Here is a 24,384-nt window from a genome sequence, read left to right on the forward strand (position 1 = left end):
TGTTTAGAAGACAGTTTCCAAGGTAGAGTAACTTTTAAAATAAAACAGAAAATCATTCCATTTTTTGTTTGTTGTCTTACAAGAGTATGATAAATTTTACAGTTAAAGCATATAAGCTGCTTCTACACATAAATTTAAACCAATTTCTTAGATTTGCATGTGTTAAGAATGAATGCAAACATTAATTTGTATGCTAAATAAAACTGGTTAATTTCCAATGGTTACATTTACAGGATCTCCTGAGTTTGTATTGTTTGATTGTGGCAATAGGAATATGAGGTTCTACCCACTGCTGGAGAAGCCATAGAGCCTAGAGGAGAACTCAACACCGCCATTCTCCTAAACCCATAGAATTTCCAGTTGCATTCTGGATACTTATTCTTACATCCACAGATAAGCATGGCTCTCAGTCCTCATCAAAATAATTTCTTTTTGCTGGAAAAGAAGACCATTGCAGAAAGCCACACCTGTTGAAAATGCAGAGATCCCCTGGTCATGAGGCACTTGCTTCTCCCTACTCTGTTTACAACACAGCAATTACATTTAAGGCTCGGGAACCATCACGGATCATATATGAGGGTAGAAAGATAATAAGAATCAGGGGACTAGAACATCTGCTGCAATATAGTCTCACCCCTGCCCCCCCCAAAAAAAAGCAAGGATTCAAAGTAGAGTGAATAAATACAGGGAGGGGAGAGAGCATAGACCTGGGAATAATTGCGGGGTGCAATAGTGGGTGAATGTGAACAAGCTATATTGTATAGAATTATCAAAGAAATAATCAAAGTATTAGCGTGTACAACTACCTTTTTATTAAAATAGCATAAGCCCTGACTACATGACTACATTCTAAACATTTGCCCTTATGCCCACAGATAAGTGTGGTTCTCACCCACCCTCAAGGAAACTTCTCTTTGCGACAGACACCACTGTAGCAAACTAAAATCAAAATGCGGAGTGGTGGAGTCCAGTCCCCAAAAGGTATCTACAGAAAAAACTCCTGTACAGGGGGCTCAGGGACTCTGGTGGAGGATGGGGCTGAAGGATTTTAAGAGCCAGAGAATCAGAGGGTTTAGTATGAGATTGTGTGTCCTAGGCAGCAATAGACTGATTATATTTAGTTTTCATGGATAAAAAATAATTGAGAATTTACAAATGATTTAAATCATTATAAATTATTCATTAAAATATTACATTATGATTGTCCCTCTGTACACGTAGTATATGCATTCATGTGCATGTGCATTTGTGATTGTAGAGGTTCAAGGACAACTCCGTAGAGTTCTTTCTCTCCTTCCAACCATATATGAGTCAGGGAATCTGGTCTCAAGCTTGAATGACAAGCTCGTTTCCTTCCTGAGCCTTCTGTCTTGCTGCCTTAAGTCATTATTTTGAGACCTTTCTTATAGTAGTTATATTTGGCTCTGAGTTAGTGGTAAAGATATTCTTAAACATAATAATATTTGACAGTTATCTTCACATCATTGCTCTTATCAGACTAGAACTTTAGCTGGAATGCTGGACTAGAATCCACAAGTACATACAGTGCTTCTTAAAGCAATGCATTTTTTTTTTTCAGAAGCTGGTACCTCAGGTGTTAACTATCTAATTTATCTTTGACCTGTTTATTCTGTGATGCTGGGTATACAACCCAGGCCCTCACTCCTCATACTAAGCAAGAACTTCATAAGAACTTCATCACTGCACCACTAAACTATACATAATGCTTCTCTCTCTCTCTCTCTCTCTCTCTCTCTCTCTCTCTCTCTCTCTCTCTCTCTCTCTCTCTCTCTCTTTCCCTCTCTCTCTGTCTCTCTGTCTGTCTCTGTCTCTGTCTCTCTGTCTCTGTCTCTGTCTCTGTCTCTCTGTCTCTCTTTCTCTGTTGCAGACAGAACACGATCTAGTTGACTTGCCCAGACTGGCCTTGACTTTGTTGCTCCAGCAGGTTTTGAGCTTGCAATCCTCTTACTTCATCTTCCAGAGTGTTCGGAGTTCCAAGCCCGTCCTACCAGCACTAGCTTTGATTTTCCATGGAACAGGGACTTCTGTCCATAGACTCAAGCTTGAAGTGATTTAGCAATAGTGACTTATTTAATGACTTAAAGCAGCCATATCTCCTGCAGCTGTTTTTGACCTAATTGCAAGTATGATCTTCCAATATAATATGAGATACTTTATGAAAACAAAGTTTAGTTCAAAATTTTCTTCATCGAGCCTAAAAAAACATACATATTGCATGAAGCATGTCACTGTACAGTTTAATAGTAATTTTGACTGAAGAAATTCATACAGCCAACTTTCTGACTTGGTGGGCAAAACTATGAAGAACAACCATGTGATATCAAATAATATTACCCAGAATGTGAGCTCCTTGGTGGAAACTAAAGTGTCACAAGTCAAGGTACAAAAAAGATTAAGTATTTGCCTTTAGAGAACATATGCCACTCATCCTCAAGCATACTAAAATAAAGCGGTTTTAATTCTCAATCATTATAGATTCCTACCAGTCAATAAAATAATCTATTTAATTGATATCACATTTAATATCAGCATGTGCTCTTAATCATGAAATTGAGAATACTAATAGGCTCAATGACAAATAAATAACATTTTTTCTCTTGTTTTATACATCTCCATACAATTATGTACTCATTATACACTGATAGTGTGAATACTTGTTTCTTAGCTACTTTTAGTAATTTGATACTTGATCTTCAGATGGAAAACATAATTATATACAAGTAACACTGCCTACACTTTAGCATATGGGCCGTGGTTTCATGACCTCTTTCTAGACCAGATTTATTCTAGATGAGAAGAGATTTTTCTGAATTTCACATCACAAATCCATATGTCTTCCCATTTCAGAGACTATATGATGAGTGAAAGAAAGCGATATCTTAGAAATCTTCACTTGGTTCTCTTTCCCCTGACCCTTGCCCTCCATTACCTCCACCCCCACCTCCAGTTTGCTCATGTAGATCTTATCTATTTCTCTGTTGTTGGGCAATCCCTGTGTCTTTCTTAGGGTCCTCTTACTAGGTAGCCTCCACAGAGTTGTGAGCTACAGTCTGGTTATCCTTTGCTTTACACCTGCCTCATCTGAGTCTACCAGGCTGGGCTGACTCCCCAGGGGAGACCTTGCCTTGGAGGAGGTGGGAATGGGGGATGGATTGGGGGGAGGGCTGGGGACTGGGATGAGGGAGGACGGGGGAATCCGTGGCTGATACGTGAAATTAAGTTAATTATAAAATAAAAATATTTTTTAAAAAAGAAGAAATCTTCACTTGGATACCCCCAAAGATACTCTCTAAATGTTCACTGCATGATAAGCCAAATTTCTTCTCTAAATATTCCCAGCCCCTCAAAGCATACACAGTCTGATTTTTTCTACCAGTTAGCCATTCCTATTCAAAAATACCTTGTAAATTTGAATAATATCCCATACTCCTGTTTTAAATTTCTAATCCTGAGGAGATGTGCTGTCTCTGTGGTACTCATAGGTAAGAATTCAGAATGGGCAGAGATTCTACATAGCTAATTGCATTGAAAAAAATTGGAGTCATATGTAAGCATATTCTGCTATAAGCCAGATGGTGACTCTTTGTTCATCACAAAGGCCCTCTTACAGTCCTAGCATATGAACTACAGTACAGCAGCTTTGCACTCAATGTATTTGAACTGGAGAGGGCATCATTAAACCCCAGCAAGCATTCTGGAGTGTGCTGAGCAATGACTGTAGACAGAGATGACAACGAAACTTTCCATAAAGCACAAATTCAAATATGAAATAGCAGCACTGTGAAGTGCCAGCAATTGGCCATGGCAGTCAGCCTGTGCTCCCACAATCCAGGAGGAAGTCTCTCAAACAAAGTGACAAATATTGATGGGTCTGGAAAATTTGGCTGGAGTAACCATACGATTTTTTTTTTTTTTAATAGCAGAAAGTGATGGAGAGTTTTGTAAGGCACATGAGGTCAGCAGAGTTGTGTTTTCGGAAATAGCACGATTGAAATAAAAGATCCTAGGCTTTATTTGTGACTACTCCCTGATAATTTTTATCTCCATAAACTACCAATAGAGTCATTTGGTGCAGCTTGGTAATATGATGCATTGAAAAAACTTAGGTATGAAATAAATAACATCAATTTTGGATTAAATTTACATTTTTGCTGTATTCTCTCTCACCTTTTTTCTTAAAGATAGACAGGACAGAACATATAGAAAAATCCTACAATGAGGGGACTATTAAATCCTTAGGCAACATCACAGCATCAATTAATTGATGGTAATGGGGTTTTCAGCCATACATTTAAAATGGTTGGGACCTCTGGTTTATATTTTGAAACCAAAATAGGAAATGTCAGTTTAGCACTCTTAATTCAGTTCAGCAAACATTTACTGAGGCCAAAATATCTGCCTGACTTTGCACTAGCCAATGGGGGTTTTAAGATAAATTATGCATTGTTTATTTTAGACATCTTTCTGACTCAATCTTTAAGTTAACATCTATTTTATTTTAATATAAGTTACCCTAGGATATGTAAAATCTTTAGTACATAAATTGAAAACTAAACTATGTAACTGCATACATAGGCATGCATATACATAATTGTGTATTTACCTTGCATAGTGTTTTAAGGAAGCATAATTAGGCATTTGAAGCAAGTGATTTCTCAATCCTTTTATCTTAGTCAAAGTTTTCTATGTCTGAATATTAGATATTGTAGTTGTGATTCTTTTGTCCTTTGTATTGCAACCCTATGTAACTCCTTAATACTAGTCTTGATATGAAGTGTTATACAAATATCACTGTGGAGATTATACACTGGACTAAAGAAAACACAGGAAGTTCCCAGGGAAACTTGTTCCATGTGTCAAACAATCTTCTGCCCTCTCTACGTTCATCATCTTCTCTCTGAATTAGCAGGTGATGATTGTCTTGTCTCCTGTTCTAGAGCTGAATTCTTAGCTTCTTGCATGCTGATCAATTATGTCATGACCAAGTTACACCACTAAGATTCCCACTTTTTACTTGGGGACAAACAGCCAAAATTTTGTTCAATATTTTACTATTTGCCTGGGCTTGGACAATTTATTCACTTAATATTAACATTTCCCCCCTCATCTATTTATGTTTTTTTTTCTCACACTCATATTGTCAATAATACCCAACCATTTATCGTCTCCATAATTTATTTTATATAAATATATTCCAGTATTTGTGGTAACTATAATGGTGCATATTTTACTAAATTAATAATCTAAATTAATTCCAAGTTTCCATAGAAGCTTACAAAAGATCGTTCCCTTAAAGTTCAGCATCAATTTTCTAGGAAAACAATAAGAAAATATAACACAAACATAATTCTTAGCAGTTAATTCTATACAACACAATGGCAAAACTCTCCAATATGCCTTGAGGAAAACAGAAGATAGACCTTTGTAGTGAGTACATTAATTATCATCTAAAAATGTCTTGAGTAGTCTACCGTCCAAGAGCACCAAAAGTTTTGTATGTTTTTTTTTTAATTTTTATTTTTTATTTACTTTATTTATTTTCAAGATAAGATTTCTCTGTATAGCCCTGGCTGTCCTGGATCTTGCTCTGTAGACCAGGCTGGCCTTGAACTCATGTTGACCAGCCTGCCACTGCTTCCAAAGTACTGGGACTATAGAAGTGTATCACCATGTCTAGCTAAATTTTGTTACATTTTACTTCAGAAATTAACATGTTTAAGTCATAAAACATTTAATAATAGAAGAAGATCTCTGGCTTGAGTCTTTAAGGCTATGACTAATGTTGAAATTCACATGAGTTTTTTTGTAATGGTATTTAAATAAAATATCTTCCTGTTATTAGTTAACAATTTTTTTAAAATAAAGGTATCCGACCTAGAACTTATTTTGTTTTCTCAGATTTCAAAATACAGACTACATGGTACTGTACCATCTAAAAATATCAACAAATTTCACCCTTTTGATCATTCATTAATATACAAAGAAAATATTGAGAACTTAAAAGTAGAGTACATGAGAAAAATGTATTTAAAGTTAACAATGTGAAAAATACTTATTTTGCAAAATTTGGTAGAATATATATTGTTTTTTTTGAGACAGGGTTTCTCTGTGTAGCTTTGTGCTGGAACTCACTCTATAGCCCAAGCAGGCCTTGAACTCACAGAGATCTGCTTGCCTCTGCCTCCTGAGTACTGGGATTAAAGGGGTGTGTCACCACTGCCGGCTGGTACAATATATTTTTAAATATAAAATTTTAAAACTTACTGTTTTATAATTGGTTGCCTATTAATTTCTCACTTAGTGGATGCTGGCCCCTTAAAAGTCTCGAGCTTTGTTCTATTCATACTTATTTCCATATATCAACCATGAGAAAAATGTAATTCTTGTATTTGTTGTTTAAATAAATGAACAAAAGGGAAATAAATTTAATGATCAGAAAAGGTAAGGATAAAATTCAGCAGACATGTACAGACTTGATTTAGAGTTAAGAAGGATAGATAAATTAATCAAATGTCTGCTTCCACCTGTGATGCAATCTTTGGAGAGACTACATAGATCACTCTTTGAGATTAAGGCACTTCAAGCCTTTATGAGATGAGATCCCATGGTGGTAACACCCAAACTCTCATTAACTGATTGAATTTTAATCCTATTAAGTTAATGAATGGACATAAGAATTGACAGTTCATATGAAAGAATGTTCCCGGCAGTACAGTATAATTAACTAATTACATACAGAGTTATAGTGATTCTAGAGAAGTTGATAATGTTGTAGTCAGAACTGTGTACCTACTAAATTTGGTAGACCCTAATATTCAAAGTAATGATACCTGATGTAAAGATGGAACTCTGTTCTTATAAAGCCTCAAGTTCCATCATGTAGTATTTTTTTTTTTCTGATTCAATTATCTCCCAAAGGCCCCATCTCCAGATGTCATCTTATTAAAGGTATCATCAATTTGAATATTTCCTTTACTCTTCCTAGTTTTCCTGTTTTCTTCCCTTACAATGACATGTTGAGATACATAGAAAAGACGATCATATGCAAGCCATAACCTACACCTTTGTTGAGACATTCTCTTCAGAACTGCGGGAAAGACATAGCTTTTTGTTTAAGTCATCCAGTCTGTTGTGTTTTGTCACAGCAGACCAAAACTAAGACGAAACCCATCTGAGTCCAGAGAAGATGACTAGTTTCATTGAAGTGGCGGATAGGTGACCATTCTCAAATGCCTGGGAAAGAGGGAATGGGGTTGGGAGAACATCATAATGAAATACAGATGATGAAGAAACAAGGAAAGGAGCCTGTTTCCCAGAGGAAACAAAAGCAATAGAATAATCTGATTATGTGTGTCTGTCTCACTTTGTGTTTTAGGAAATATCTTTGGTGTCACTATCTTCATGTTTAAAAACCTTCATTTTCTCATGCACACACAAAAAATGGCAACTGTGCACAAAGGTGTCAGAACATGGACTCCTTTTAACATGATGAATCTAAAACAGCTTGAGGATGCTAAACATTTAGAGATGATACATAGGGCCTTATCATTTTATCGTGCTATAAAAAAATGAAAGAATGCTATTTAAATCATCAGAACCATGACAGTATTATTTCAACCACGCTTGTTTTAGGTTATTTAAGGATGCTTCAAGAAGAAACACTTGGACCACAGAAGCACTCCTAGAAGCAGAGGTTTCTTGTTTTTTTTTTTTGTTTGTTTGTTTTTTTTAAGCAAATTCCACAAATTTCAAAATGAGGGGTCCCATTTTGTCTTAAAATCTTTAAAAATACTAGGCTCAGTGTGTCCAGGCTCTGCTGACTCCCCATGGGAGACCTTGATTTGGGAGATGTGGGGATGCGGGGTGGCTTGGGAGAGAGGGCTGGGGGGTGGGGAGGAAGAGGGATCTGTGGGTGGTATGTGGGGTGAGTAGAAAATTTCTTAATAAAGAAAAATGGAAAAAATGACTCATTAAAAAACATTATCACCTGAAAAAAAAAAAACTAAATACAGGCAAAAAAATTAAAGAAAAGAGAAACGTTCAAGAACATTCAAATTATATATTACAAAAAAGTATTCTTAAGCATTAATATGTGAAGTCTTCTTATTATCTTCAACAAATAAAATCATTCAAATAGTTCTATTTCCAACGTGTTGAGGTATAAGTGCAGGTAAATAGAGGTGGTGGCTGAGGCAGTCTTAGAGACATATGTCATTTTCACTTGGTTTGACTAATGCTCCAAGTCAAGCTGCAGAAGCAGTCATATTAACCTATCAGCACCAAGGAGACAGTGTGACAATAGCAAGTCACAGCTGTTCTCTTCGCCTTGGAAATGCTTTCTAATACAGGAGACAAGTGTGAATTCAATCCCAAGACATCAAACCTCAAAAGACAAAGCACAGGCTTGCATTTGAAATTTGATGAAAATAACAGTGTTGGCCCTATGTTAAGTCTATGCATTGCTACTAATGCTGGGATGGCAAAAATACAATTTGCAAGTAATTATGCAGAATTTGTTGTTCTGAATTCTGTGTGGCAAAACTATTACTGGGAAGGAACAATAGAAAGGGAAATATAAAAAATTAGGTTAGATAAAATGTAGCCTATTTTATATATGCACACACATGATATTTTCATTTTCAAATAAATATATCATTTATTCTCAAAAATTTCCAAGGGTCTGGAAAACATAATCACATATGAAGGTCAGGTTGTTAGGTAGGTGTACAACATTATCATGCATGAAGACAATACATTCTTAAGCTATCTACCTTTATATATAGTCAATAAATTATATTGCTCCATTGGCAATACTTTAAATAGACAAGTATGTATAAATTAAGAATGATAGCTAACCACTTACATTTTGCTATTTGAAATACTAATCAAAATTCTAACTAATTGTGTGAATCTCTGAAAGAAATTTGGCTTCTGGTTGATAGGTCAGTTACATCATTATGAAGTCTACTTATAGTGAGATCACCTTAGCCTCCTGTAGGAGTCTAAGGGAGTTCAAAAACATCCTTGAACACATGAAACCATTTATTCAGAAAACAAAACCAACTAAGCAATCAAACACAAAAGTTAAATAATGGTTTTTAGAAATATACAAACGCAACTTCATGTTATTACATAAACTGCACACTATTTTATTAAACAAAAGGTGATTTTATGTGCTGCAGTTAAAATATATAGATAAATATAATTTACAAAATGGGAATCATTTTTGAGATAAATTTGTAGAATTTATACACTTGCTATTTGTTTTTTTCAGTTAACTGATTTTTCTTCATATTGTTGTCCACTTGTCCATTATTCATATTAGCCAAATTTTATGAATCTAAGAACAAATGCCACCTACAACTGAATAGCTTTGTAAACCACAACAAAAACAAAATTATTCAACTAAAGGTCTAGAAAAATAAAAAGTATGGATATGAGGTGACATTTTCTTAACAGGCACTCATCTATTCATCAGTTCTTAAATAATTGAACTTTGAGATTAGTCATGTTAAAATTATAATTTTCTGTATTTCTTTAACATTTTAAAATTCTCTGTGTGTGTGCACGCGCGTGTGCGTCTCTCTCTCTCTCTCTCTCTCTCTCTCTGTGTGTGTGTGTGTGTGTGTGTGTGTGTGTGTGTGTGTGTGTGCGCGCGCGTGTATTTATGCACTCACACAGACGTGATTGCTACAGCAGTCTGGGGGAGGTTGTTTTCTCCTTTTGCCATTCATACTCTAAGATCAAACTCAGGTCTTAAGGCTCTGTGGGAAGCATCATTACCGACTGAAGCATAGCCAAGTCCCTGTACTCTTTTCCCAAAAAAGTGGGCCTAAATATGCATATATAAATATGAGTTGGTGGCCGAGGGGGTTCTATGGAGATCTCTAAACAACCTAGGATGATAGTAGTAAAGAGGGTTGCTCTCTGAAAACTTGACAGTGGGGGTCCCATTGCAGAGGGCAATATTTACACAACTTATTGAACATAGAAAGATCAAGCTGGTGCCTGCATGGAGCCTTCATCCCTATGTTCTAGTCTCTTTGCATATATGTGGTTTAACTTGAGACCCATGCCATGAGAGGGAGCTTGTGCTCTACACTGCCTGGATGTCCTGGAACCAGAGACTGGATATCCCAGAGAACCAAACAATACTAGGGAAAAAAGTCAATGAATTGATTCCTAATGATATTTCGCCCTACTCATAGATCGGTGTCTTATCCAGTCATCATCAGAGAGGCTTCCTCTGACAGCAGACGGGAGTGGGTGCAGAGACCCACAGCCAGACATAAGCAGGGGGAGAGTCTAAATTGGAGGTCTCTATTCCGTCCCTCTCCTAGGAGATTGGAGAATCCAGTGGGAAGGGGGAAGAAAAGACTGCAAGCGTCAGAGGGATGAAGAACTGATGAATGAACTAATGAACACTGCCCATTAAATCAACTAAGCAGAGCTCATATGGGCTCACAGAGACTAAAACAGCAAGCACGAGGCCTGCGAGGGTCTGCACCAGGTCCTCTGTGGGTATGACATGCTGTCAGCTTGGTGTTTTTGTGGGACTCCTAACAGTGGGGGGCAGGTGTGTTTCTGACTCTTTTGCCTGCCCTTGAGTCTCTTTTTCTCCTTTTGAGTGGTCTTGTCCAGGTTCGTTATGAGGACTTTTGCCTTGTCTTACTGTGTGTTGTTTTGTTGTGTTTGGTTGCTGTCTCTTGGACCCTGCTCTTTCTGAAATGAAACGGAGGCAGTGGATCTAGGGGAGAGGGGAGGTGAGGGGGAGCTGAGAGGAGCGAAGGGAGAGGAAACTGTTGTCAGAATGTATTGTTATAGAGAAGAATGTATTTTCAACGAAAGTATGAATACTGAGAATGTGTTTGTGAACAGAGACACCTCAAATATTAGTGAAAGAAATACCCTAAGCTCATTTCTAAATGAGTGCTAAGAGGGCTGCTTTCAGGGAAGAGATAGGAGAAGCTGGGCATGGTTCTTGTATACGAACTGCAGCTTACAGAGAAATTCAACTGTGACTTTGAGCGCATATTGTGAATTCAGTGTGTGATCTGTGAGCAGGCAGTAATAGAGCTGTAGATTGCTGGCCTTGAGTCGCCTTGGCTCTACAGGTGACAGCAATTGACAAAGGTTGTGTTAATGTGACCTTCAGTGGCCGAAAGTGGGAAGTGAATTTAGCCTGGAAAATTTAATTTATGAGTTTAGTTTTTCAAACCTTAACATGGATAAACTTATGCTGAAAGAAAAATAACAGGAAATCAACTTAATGTTAAATTCTGCATTATTATTGACGTTAGGAGATTCAAGTAGGAAATTCCATAGCTGGGGTAGTTTGTTCTCTAACTTTTCCCTCTGTCATATACAAAATACATGCCCAGGTTTCATAAAAACACTGGAAACCCTTTGCAAACTTACAACTGCGTCAAATCTAAGTTCTGAATGCCATCCTGGCTAATTCTTTCTCTAGCGTGGATGCTTCAAACATTTTGTTACTGATTGTGAGTCCGTTTCCATGCACTGTGTCAGTGCTCAAGACCCATCACAGACAAAACTGCTTTTTTTAATTCTTCGAGGAGATATATATTACTAAATTAAGTGGAGAAAGATGTAATGAGCAAAAGCAGAAACATAGAAAATTCATTATGTAAGTCAAGAAGCCTTTTGTAAGCCCTTGTAAACTCTGCCCTGTTAAAATGACTGTCAAAAGGCTTTCTGGTTTCTTAAAATGTTTTGCTTTCAAACCACCACACAGGGGCACTGTACAAGACCTGCATAAACCGGTTCTGTAAAAAAGGGCAGGTAATACTTTAAAGTCAGCTTCCTTAGGCTGTAGGGCTGGTTGGAAATACTTTCTAGAAGTGAGGATTTTTTGTTTGTTTGTTTTATTCTGCCAAAATCCTTGGAAGAGCTGAATCTTACTTTTTCTACCAGAGAACCGAGGTTTAAGGGCAAAAAGAACTACATTTACCTGTAGAATTTTCAGTCAGTAACATAGGACTCACACAAATAGATTAGAAACCTTTTATCCTCTAAATTTCAAATTTTCCCTGTTATTTTGATTCCCAAATTAAAAAAAAAATGTGCCTTCAAAATGCCAACTCAGTAGACCCTCAAAACCCTCTACTTTACTTCCTTCTGACCTCGATGTTAATGTGTCTGGAAACATCAAAGAATTCTCTTGACAGTATTTACTGACATGAGTTCTCAAACCTTAGTTGTTGCTAGAAGATTCAATAACAGTGACTTTTTAAAATGCCATAAGAGGCTAACTATAAGAGGCACGATGTTCTTTCATGTGCAATTTACTGGTGGGAATGAATTCTCACAAAAGAGGTAGATGCACTGAAGACAAGGTAAGTAGGCAAGCAGATTGGACAAATGTGGGAAATGTCTTGACTGACCTCCTTGAGGCCAATCAATGGTATGTTAAGCTTCCAGGAGGGAAGTTGAACCCTGTTCCCTCCAACATAAACACATAGAAAGTCTGTACTTTCTCACCCTGTAATTACTTCACTTGACAAATAAATGTAATTCTTGTGTATGTTTGTTTTAGATAGGGTATACTATTCAGTCCAGTTTAACCTAGAATTCACTAAGTACTTTTGGTGGGCCTCTAATTTACCAAGTTACTGCCCATGTGTGTGACTACCCACATATGTTGCCATATACACCTAACTCTGGTACTTTTCAAAGCACTAGTCAGCTGTCCCATTTTCTCTGTTCTCACTCACAGATGAATGAATAAATCCTTACCATTGAAACACCTACCCTTCCTTTGTGATTGTCCAAGTAAATGTCTGACTTTTACAGGAACTTACATCTTTTAATAAGCACCTACACAAAATGCTAATAGTACCTGAACTCTTACTATGTCCCATATATTGCTTTAAGCTCCCACATGTATCCCACGTAACCACATAACAAACCTATAACAATGCTCTGACCCTGACACTTTTTTTTTTTTTTTTTTTTTTGGATAGGAAGACAAAGGCAGAAAATGCAGAAGGAAGATCATGCGATACTCCTAGTGAATGCAGAGTGAAAATGGAATCCCAACAATCTGATGCCCTCCTGTCCTTGGGTTCATCCCCCAGCATGGAGTTAGCAGGGGCTAATTCCTCCAGTGAAGTCCTTCCACACATTTCTTCCCTGAAGGGCTCAGGTCATCTTTGTGATTCCAACTCAATTCAACTGCTTCTTTGTTGTAGTGAGATGTGCAGAGAGGAAAAGAAGGCGAGCCTAGGTAGGGAGACTTGTCTTTCATTTTGAAACAACTCAACATGTGGTGGGGAAACTGCTCAGTGGTTATTGCAACTGGACAGTGGCTTAATCCCAGCGCTTGGGCAGCAGAGGCACGTGGATCATTGTGAGTTCAAGGCCAGCCTGTTCTACAGAGTGAGTTCCAGGGCAGCCAAAGCTACACAGAAAGACCCTGTCTTGAAAAAAACATACAAACAAAAAGCACTTAGCGCTCTAGCAGAGGATGTGGGCTCAAGACCCAGCATCCATGTGTTGGATAACAAATATCTAGAACTCCAGTTCCACAGATCTGATGTTTTCTTCTGACCTCTATGGACACCAAACATTTGTACGATGCGCATACATACATTCAAACAAAAAAATGCAGAAAATAAATAAGTCTAATAAAAATCAACTCAGCAAAAATGGCTCTCTCTATCAAATATAACTCCTTTTTTCAAATTGAGCATTCACTACTTTATAACTTGCCCAGTGTGTGGAAGCAGATTATTTTTAGTATTTTTTGTTGTTTGTTCGTTTTCCCAACTAGTAAAACTAGTGTATAAAGTATAATACATGCATCTACTTTATGAAGTATCCTCTCTAGCACCTTCAAATTGTGTAGAGCTAAAAGTAACACCTTGGGCATAAAGTGCATGCTCTGAAATTAGAAATAAACATCATTCCTAAATATAAAGACAGGTTGTGATGAACAAGGGAAATTAGCTTTCCACTACTGTTAGTCACTTTTTAGAACAGGTTTTATTCATTTCTTCACTTTGTTATTTTTTCAATAGATGGTGCATTCAAAGGGGACAGCACAAACAGAAGTTCATTTCATGGTCAAATAGCCTAATTTTATGTGTTTTTGCTTTGGTTATTTTCTCCATACACGTCTTGCTATTCATATGCCTATGAAGGGAGGAATGTTTTAAAGGAAACAAAATGTCTCAGTTTGGCATATTAATATGTCAGAGCACAGCATAAGCAGCAATTAAAATACATTACCCTGAACATAAGTTTAATCTATATACGTGATCAGACAGACTCATTGGAATTATTTTTTGGTCATGATTATTTGGTCAAAAACAGGAGTAATTTTCTTAAGGTATGATTAAATTGATGCCATTTCTGTAGATCAGGCACATAGAAAGGATGTTTAAATCCATTGGATTTGCAAGACACACTTGTATACTATTCCTACTTTACTAAATACTAAGAAGAAAGTCCCCTTAGCAGGCTTATAATACGCACTGATAGTGATGATGATGATGCTGATAATGGTGATAAATGTGAGAACAAGATTCACTTACTGTGTTGTTCTTTTTGTTTGTTTGTTTTTTTTTTTTTTGTTTTTTTTGAGAAAGGGTTTCTTTGTGTAGCTTTGCGCCTTTCTTAGAACTCACTCTGTAGCCCAGACTTGCCTTGAACTCACAGAGATCCACTTGCTTCTGACTCCCGAGTGATGGGATTAAAGGCATGTGCCACTACAGTCCAGCCACGGCCACTGTGTTGTTCTTGAGTTGCATATTATTCTGATATTAGTGTACTTGTGCTTGGTATGTCTTTCTATGGATCAGATATCACTATCTCTTTTCCTGTAGAATGAAGATATAACTGAGACATATTAACTCAATTAAAAGGATGATTCAGAAGTATTGGATAATGGCTAATTCACTCCTACAACAAAAGATTTTGAAATGGAATGCCAAATATTTTATCATATGGCATGGTAGAGAAATGGAGGGTTTGATTCAGCTTTATTGAATTCAACAGTATGTATTTTTTATATTCTAAATGAAAGTTTTATGAATCATAACAATAAATTTGTTCAAACAATCTTCCTGAGATCTTTTGTGACAAATTACAGTACAAATATTGTACTCTAGTTATACTTTGTGTTTCCATATGTAATACAGAAAATAAATTTCTAAATATATGACATTGGTGTTTTTTAAAAAGCCTGAACGTATTCCAAAATACAATACATGGCTGCAAACAAAATTTGAGTATTCAAATAGTTAATGTATGAGTCAATAATCTCATTAAGATTTTATATTATTCATTACATATTTCATTTGCATTATCCAAAGACAATACATTTCTTACAATGAAATTTTTCCTTGCAGTAAATATATCTGTGAAGGAAGTTTCCTGTTTTTCACAACCCTAGAGACTTTCCTCAGCTGATAATCTGCTGCTGATTGGCCAGCTGTTTTCTTTGGGGTGGTGGAGTCCAGGAAGTGGGAAGAGATTAAAATACAAAATTCATTTAAAATAATTATTTCTCAGTAAATTTTTTTCTTACAATATATTTTCATCATATTTCCTCTACACTACTTCTCCCATGGTGTCCTCACCTCCCTCTCCACCTCACTTCATGTCTCTCTCCCTTTCTCCCTCTATCTCTCGCTGTCTTTGTCTCTGTCTCTCTATGTCTCTGTCTGTCTCTATCTCTCTCTCTCTCTCTCACACACACACACATAACAGCAACAACATCACAACATAAAACAAAACCCTTCTAGAATTCTAACTTCGTTCCAGTTTTCTGCATGTTTTAGCTGGCGGAGATGGAACATATGCATTTTTGTAATTCACTCTGTTTTCTCTTACCCAAGGCACACAGAAACAAAGTATTTTAATAAATCCAAATACTGCAAAAAGAGGTCAATGTCAGGTTAATCAGAGCCATGTCAATAGCAGCGTGGAAAGTGCATAATTAGCATAAAATGGAGAAAATAATTGGCAAAAAATTACAGCTCGGCTTTTATCTTCCAGGGGCAGATGGTACTTGATTTTCAACGAGTTTTGCATTATTTTGAAAATCAAATGCAAGAAACAAGTTGTAGTTTGATGGAAATTTCAGGAATCAGAAAACAGTAACAATGGTGATAACTTTGTATTCCTAAATTTACTTGCTCAAACAAATCTCCATCAATGTTTGTGGGAAGGCATTTAAAATTTAAAGGAGCAATTATTCTGTGAATGAACTATTTCAACAGAACACCCCTTATGATCAAAATAAATTTTTAAAAGTTTGGAATTACTTACACTTTCCATTATTAACTTCTATTATATTCTGGAGAAGAAATAAAGATTTTTAGCTTCTGTGAATTATTTTTGATTCAAATGCCTAAAGTGAGATTGTGCTCTCATGCTTTGTGTTGATGTAAGGAGTATTTTCTCTGAATGTTTTTTAGGCAAAGGAGTTAAAGAGGATTATAGATACACATACCACATACTACAGTAAATATAAGTCAGGTAAATAAAATAGGAAAAGTAAATTAAGGTAAACATTACATACTATAAAAGTGAGAAAACAGAAAGCTGATTGATACGTAGGATGGATTACAGAATGATACCTTAAATCTACCTGATTTAGAAAACTCCTACCTTCTTCACAGTATTCCCTTGAGATCTTCTTGCTGTTTTAGCTAGATGGTTGAATATGTCCCTATTACCAAGGGAAAAAAATGACCTCACAGTAGAATTTAGTCAGATTCTTTTTGTGGCTTCTTTTCTGGTCACCAGCATTGTATGTATTCAGAGCAGTAACGTTGTGTCCCTTATCATTCTTCCAGAAGTGCAAACTTTGTTCACAGAGCTCCACTGATGGTCTTCAGAATGAGCATCAAAGTTGAGGGGCTATGAATGGCATACGCTTCTCTAACTACTCAATGAAAACGAATCTCAAAGTGTGTATAACGTGACTGTTAACCAGAGGGAGACATGGCAAGCTTCCACAGGACTAGTATCGTATTTAAGTGTTGGAGGCTACATATCTACATCTCTCTTCTACAGATGCATCAGTCTCATCCCTAATCAGCGTTGTGCTGCTTTGTCAACAGGCCTAAATTTCCTCCTTTTTGGCCATGCTTTTCTTCTGTATTGTTCCCACCTGTATCTCCCTGGTTGCTCCATTTCCCTGACCTTTGTCTGTTTCTGCTCAGCATCTAAGAGCCCAGGAGACCCTCCCCTGACAAGCTTTGTTAGGACTCCATGGTTCAGTAGGTCTTGGCTTTTGCTTCTCCAGCTGCTCAAACCATAACACTTCACAAGCATGTGACCCCTAGACTATGATTCCTTATGACAGAATGGAATCAACGCTAGTTAGAATCCTCTGTGTTGTAGGAACTGAATCACTGTGATTCTCTAGTAAATGATTAGTGAATAAAACATGAAGTGAGGACAAAAAGGAGATTCCCAAAGACATGACTGCCAGCCAGAGGGAAGCAAATCAAACTTGCACAGGTGAGTACTGTATTTAAGTGTTGAGGCTGCAAAACATGCTCAAGGAATATGTGGTCATATATATTCTCCATGGAATGTGTAAAGTGTGAAGTGAAGCCAAGCTCCTTCTCTAGCTTTATAGAAATGGAGAATTCATGTTTTAACATTAGCGGTAGGAAAAATATAATCTCTATATTCTAAAGATTGTAAATTCACACCAGACAACAGAATGGTGGCACATGCCTTTAATCTCAGCACTTGAGAGACACAAGTAGGCAGTATTATATGTGTTTGAGGCCAGTGTGATCTATATAGTGAATCCCAGACTATCTGGGTCTTCAGGGCGAGACCTTTTTCTAAACAAACAAGTAAGCAAATAGAAATGATGTCATACGCCACAAAATATAATGGGATTGCACTCCAGTGACACTGTTGGCATTTCTTTTCTTTCTAACAGGAAATTTCAACCAAGTCTTCCTGGACTGTCTGATTGAGACAGAGGAGTAAAGAAGAACAATATTTTCCTGTGAAATTGGGAAGAGCAATTAGAGAGAGGCATCATTCCTATCAATGTACTTGATAGCCCAACTGATAGCATCAAACCATTGGCAAGTTGGCATAATATAGATAAGATATTCATGTACAGAGAGTGGAGATAAGATTATCTTTTAAATGCAAATGAAATAACTGATGGTCAGAGGCCTTTATAAAGTTTCACGGGTGTCATAAAGAATGACAAGGCTTGTATCAACCCTCCACTCAGGACAAGGTAAAGAGGGATGGAAGGTTGAGTTGGTCAACCCTGCTTTGCATTGAAACTTTTGTAGAAACAGCAAAACACTGTTTATGTAAGCTGATTTCCTTCTTCACTCATGGGGCTCTACAGAGTAGTTTGTCAAGAAAGGCCAGTGATGTCCAACTACCCCTGGGCATTGCTAAGCATTGTGTCTGTCTGCCCTGGAGTGTAGATGATACACCCTGTGACACTCTATTGGAGAAACCTGCTTTCCCCTTTCCTAAGAGGTATTGAATGCAGATAGATTCTTGGTTAGGAGAGAAATTTTGTGTGGATTTTTCAGCCTTTGCTGCTGCATTAACTATGAATCCATCCACCCTTATCCTCTAACATCTTTTGTAATAGGCAAACATATTCATTTTTCTCTAGCTGCTATAAATGGCTACTCTGAAAGATTAATCAAACTCCCAAGATGTCATCTGGGATTTCGATTTACAGCATGTTGGTCAAGGAGCAAAAATCACAACTTTGTGGTTTGATGGGCATCTGCAGAGATGAATACTTAGTAACTGGGATTTTAACTTTTGATATATGATGCTCATTATAAGTAACATAAGAATTAAGTTAAATTAGAGGACACTGGTATTCATCTAAATATTGTTTGGTGTATGGGGCAAATCACATACTGAACTTCAGAAATACAGTATCAGTTGCCCCTGAGAGTAAGAAAATACTTATAGTTAACATGTCTCCTAAGAACTAGTGAAATTACTTTCTGAATTTCTTGCCCACAAATTCAGATATTATATGTAGATGAATAAATACATTCAGCAAATGAACTCTTATTTTTCACTATAATAAATATTTCAAGGGGATAACATTACATACTTCATATATGAGGCACAGATATCTACCTTCCTAGAAATATGGCTTACATCCTTGATCCAGAAATAATGAACAATACATTTTTTCATCTGTATTTTGTCCTTACTGCTATTCCTTGCATAAGTACCAATGATATAGGCAGTAAATTATTTATTCAAGATGTTTCTCATCACAAAATATAATGAATTACTTTTAGCATACATCCAGTTAAACCAAACAGATGATTTGAACAGCATAATAGAATGTGATCTCCTTAAGTTCTAAAGATTTAAAAAAAATTAATGCCTAAAAAGGCAAAACTGATCATTTTAGCTCATTTTATTATATTGATTGCTAAAAGTTTCCTGCTAGGGTTTTATTCCCAGTTTGTGTTTATTTGTTAACTCTATGGATGCCAGTTAGTTGGTCTGTGACCCAATCACTGACAAAATGCTTTCTTTACAGTCTCCCAATCATCTATTTAAGTCAGGAGACAAAATGTTTCCCTTAGATTTTAGAAAGGAGTTTATTCCTGCCCCAGGAGTACATTTGATGTACTGGCTTGTCTCTGATGGCACATTGCTGCCAGAATCACATTCCAACTACAATTCTATGGATAATAATAATAAAGAAACCGGTTGATCATAACTTGCTGATCTCTCAAGTGAAGTTAATAGCGGTAGGTTGGAGCCATAATTCACTCCATAAGTTACATAGCACTGGGGCATGTAACACTGTGGTATGAAAGAGGTGACTTTTCATGCAGAAATCCACTAGCACTTAAATACTGAAAAACTGCTTTTTGTGCTACATACAGAATATTGTGTAGGGGGAGAGAAAGGTCTGAGCATTTAGCATTTACTCAGGCAAAACTTGCAATGAATTCAACAGAAGTTTCTTTTAGTAAATAGTGCAGAATTAGTTCACTTAATTTTTCTTGAGTTACTTTATGGCTTTATAATAAAATAGAATATACAAGCCTAATAAAATTTGTTAAGAGTCAGCTAAGGGATCTCTACTTATGCTTTTATTGTATTCAAATAAATGCTTGTATAGATCTTTATTTCCTTAATATTTATTGTTATTTCATATCTTGACATAAGAGCTATTCTACAAGGGCTTTGATAAATATAGTGAAACTCAACAAGCATTCAGTCTGCTCCAGTAAATTTGCATCTGTTTTCCTTGTGATGATGCTGCATTTTGTGCACTTTCATATTTCAGAGTGCGGATGTCACATCCATCAATAGTTAGGAATTATACTCTCTATGAAGCAGAGCTCTAACACACAGAAGTGCCAAACTGATGGAAAAAAATGAATTGAAAAGAAATGAAGCAATCTCTAATGAACAAGCGAACATGACTTGTTTAGCACTGAAAAATCAATGAGATGAAACAGTCTCTCTCACCAAATGAATAAGGTGAAAATCAACCTACCATTGAACCCTGTAATTTTTCATCTTTATACCCACCCTACACATGGTCCCACCATTCTGATATGGCCTGATTTTTGTCATTGAAAATACGATCACTTAGTTATTAACCCCTTGCATTGGGTTTTTGAAGACTTTTAAATTGACAGTAAGGAATTAATTTGTGGGTCACAAAACAGAATACCTTTTTAATGATCACTTTTTTTTTTTTTTTGGTTTTTTGAGACAGGGTTTCTCTGTGTAGCTTTGAGCCTTTCCGGGAACTCGCTTTGTAGACCAGGCTGGCCTTGAACTCACAGAGATCCACCTGCCTCTGCCTCCAAAGTGCTGGGATTAAAGGCGTGTGCCCCCACCGCCTGGCTTTTAATGATCATTTTCATGGTAGCATCTATACAGTATTTTAAATTTCCAGCAATGATTCCGATGAGACTACATCACTCTTCCTCTCTTCTAACTGAATAATTTCTTTGAAGTCTCCCATGATGTTTCTATCCCTCTTCACCTTGATCTCACAAGGTAGTCTATAGGGATGTTCCACATTTCTATTTTTGTCTTTATTCCTTTTCTTTGTCCTTATCACCCATGCATGACTTTTAGAATATCTCTTTAGTTGACTACAAAACATATATATCTACAGTTCTATCTTTTTCTAGGAGCCATGTTCTGATTTTCAACTTTCAGTCAGATAATTACACAGTTGTCTTAACAGTAGCATAAGTCCTTGGGCTCAGGCTGACTTTGTAGTCCTTCATTTATGCTTTGACTATGATCAAGATATCAAGCTTTCCAAGAAAGGAGAAGAATGGGTAGGATACGGTCCCATTTTTAGACAACTTAGAATTTAGAGTCACAGTGGATGAAATTAAAGTGTGACACAGGACAAATCTGAAGACATGAAGAGAACGCCACCTTGTTGTCTTCTCTACCCTTCTAAGTGCATCTCTTTTTCTGTGCCTCCAACCTGGAAATCTCAGGTGTGTTGACACTGTCATTTACCTTACTTCTAAACTATGATTTGATGGCTCCTCTTTATATGGTTTGGCTTTACAATTTCATTTCCTACTGTAATACTTCCATATTTTCTCCCTTTCTGTCTTTCTCTTCATAAGCATCTGTTCAGGACTCCCCATTTCAGGCATTAACTTATCTAATATTCTTCCTTCATACAAGCCAATCATGTTGAGATATGTGATATTTCCCAAATGTGTTGTTTTAGCTAATATTTTTTCTTCCTGAATTATCATTTTCCCTGACTCAGAATAAGCCCCTATATATTATTAAGGCTGTAATGAAACCTTAAATGCCCAGTAATATTTGAGAATTTCATAATCATAAATTACCCTATGATAATTTCCAGAAAAAGTTTTGTATATGTTTCCAACTTACAATGTTTTGCTGTGTTTTACAGGGTTGCACACACATGCATACCCATAAATATACACAGACACAAAGAATGTTTCATCATTAGGTGGGTATATGGCAGAGTGCAAATGGTTAGGAATGGAGTAAGATGGATTTAGCACTCACAGACTATTACAGCTTGTTCAAGTTACTTAACCTCTATAAGTCTTCAGTATTCTTATCTACAAAATTAAATGTGATAAATAAATGGTACTTTGCAAAGGGAATGGCATATGGCAAGAGCTTTATAAAGGCTTATAATACTAATGAATCGTCTAAGCAGAAACATATTGTGGAAAGAGCTGAACTGTTCTATTCACTATTTTTGACAAGGTCTGATAAAGGGCTTTGCCTATAATACTTGACTCTCAATGAAGGTATTCTATGAATGAATGAATACACACACACACACACACACACACACACACACACACACACACACACATATATATATATATATATATAATTTCTTTACTTCTTAACTATATTTATTTCTATCTAAGAACTCTTCAGTGCCATCTCAGATCTCACTCACGGTATCTATAGCGATTCTTGGATGCTTCTCATAACATCTTTTTTGTCATCTTCTAGTTAGAAGGGTTTTTACAACAAAAGTCATATTGAACACATAGTCTCTGTTCCCTCCAAACTTTCATCACATATTCCCTCTATTTCCTGAAAGTATTTGCTTTCATATAATTATTAGGGTAAGATGAGATATTAATTCCTTAGAAATATCACCCTATTGGTGTCTCTAGGATGAAGTACTCTACAAAACTCTTGACCTGTTTCGTTTCTCATGAGGATTTTGAGGGCCAGCATTCAAGGCTGTGACAGTGCTAAAGTTGTAATCAAACTATGTATAACTTCCGAGTTTCAATATAACAATGAACTATTAGTAGTCATCACAGACTTTATTCTTCTTGCCTCATTTCTCCTATATTTTTCAATGAAAATACTTATGAACTATAGAGTGTGAACCTAGTATCCAAACATTTTAGATCTCTTTTATTTTGAGAATGAAAATTATTGTTATAGGTAGGAAGGTGCCTTGGAGGAAAAAATCCTTTAAGTGCAAGGCTGAAGAATGTAAGTGCTATGTGGGTTCGGTGGATATACTATAGCTCCAGCGCTTATCAGAAGAGAAAACAAATTCCCAGAGGAAGTGGGATATATAGAATAGCCACTCAGCAAGCGAAGGGTTCAAGTGAGAAACCCTGCCTCCATATATAAGATGAAGTCTGATCCAGTCCATGAAGACACCCAGTATAACTTCTGGCCTCCATACAAATAGGCATGCATTATGTGTCAAAAAGTGAGGACATAAGCACACATTTATAATAAGATAAGAAAGAATGGCAGCCATTTAAGCAAACTTACTAGAATATGTTACAAACCTATTATATCCAGCGAAAATTGAGGCTAAGAGTAATTCAAAGTTTAACAAAGAACAAGGCTCGACAATGATTTCCCAGACTGGTAACAGGTGTGGGAAGGTAAGGACCATTAGGGAAATTGTTTCTTTTTAATCTAGACATGTTATCTAAAATGTTTCATAATGTGTAATGTAGAAATAACATTTGAAAATGAAAAGTACATAAGTGTTATTTTTAAAAATATTTTCTGCACACATTAAATTGTATTTTTGGTGTATAATGACACCATGCATGCCTCCTTACAGAAAGCTTTCATTCATGTTTAGCAAGTAATTTTGGAAGTGAAATATTTGTACAATTTAAGATGTTACAGCACTTACAGTACAATGAAGCATATGTATTTAATGTTTTTTGTAATGTTGAAAGTATTTTGAAATTTTCTACTTACCAGTGTACTAAATCTTGCCTACAGCAAAATTAGTTTGGAGTAACTACTCAAAATGTATTAGTGGCTGTTTTCCCCTTCGTTTGTGAATTTAAAACACAGTAAGATATTATATTTTAAAATAATGCTCCAAGAGGAATATTTTATGGTAAAACCTACTTAATTATTTTTTACAAATGACATTACAACTGTCATATAAATATTATAGAAAAAAATTACAAAATAGTCATGTTATTAAATGATCGATAAAATCTGCAGAGTATTTAAATTATTACAAAGAGCACTTAGGAGGTAGATACTTATTGGTACTGTCAGAATGAGTTTCCTGGACTGAATATGAAATATGTTATCTGTAACTCCACTCCATAAAAATATACAGATTCTTTATAATTCTTTAGAGTTGTAAAACATTACAGGCCACAGTATAGCAGATCCTAGAACTGCCAGAGAACGTTAATGGCCATTTCTAGCTTATTTCCAAATCACAGAGAATTCATTTTAGCTCCTTTTGATAATACAGCAATATATTGACAGATGTGTTAGCATGCATTGAGGTTGTTTTGCACTTTTCTCCAAAGTAAAACATGTCCTTCATAATACTCATAACACAACAATCTACAAGGTTCAGGGCATTCA

The sequence above is a fragment of the Peromyscus eremicus genome, chromosome 17, assembly GCF_949786415.1.
Source record: "Peromyscus eremicus chromosome 17, PerEre_H2_v1, whole genome shotgun sequence".
Classification (NCBI taxonomy): Eukaryota; Metazoa; Chordata; class Mammalia; order Rodentia; family Cricetidae; genus Peromyscus; species Peromyscus eremicus.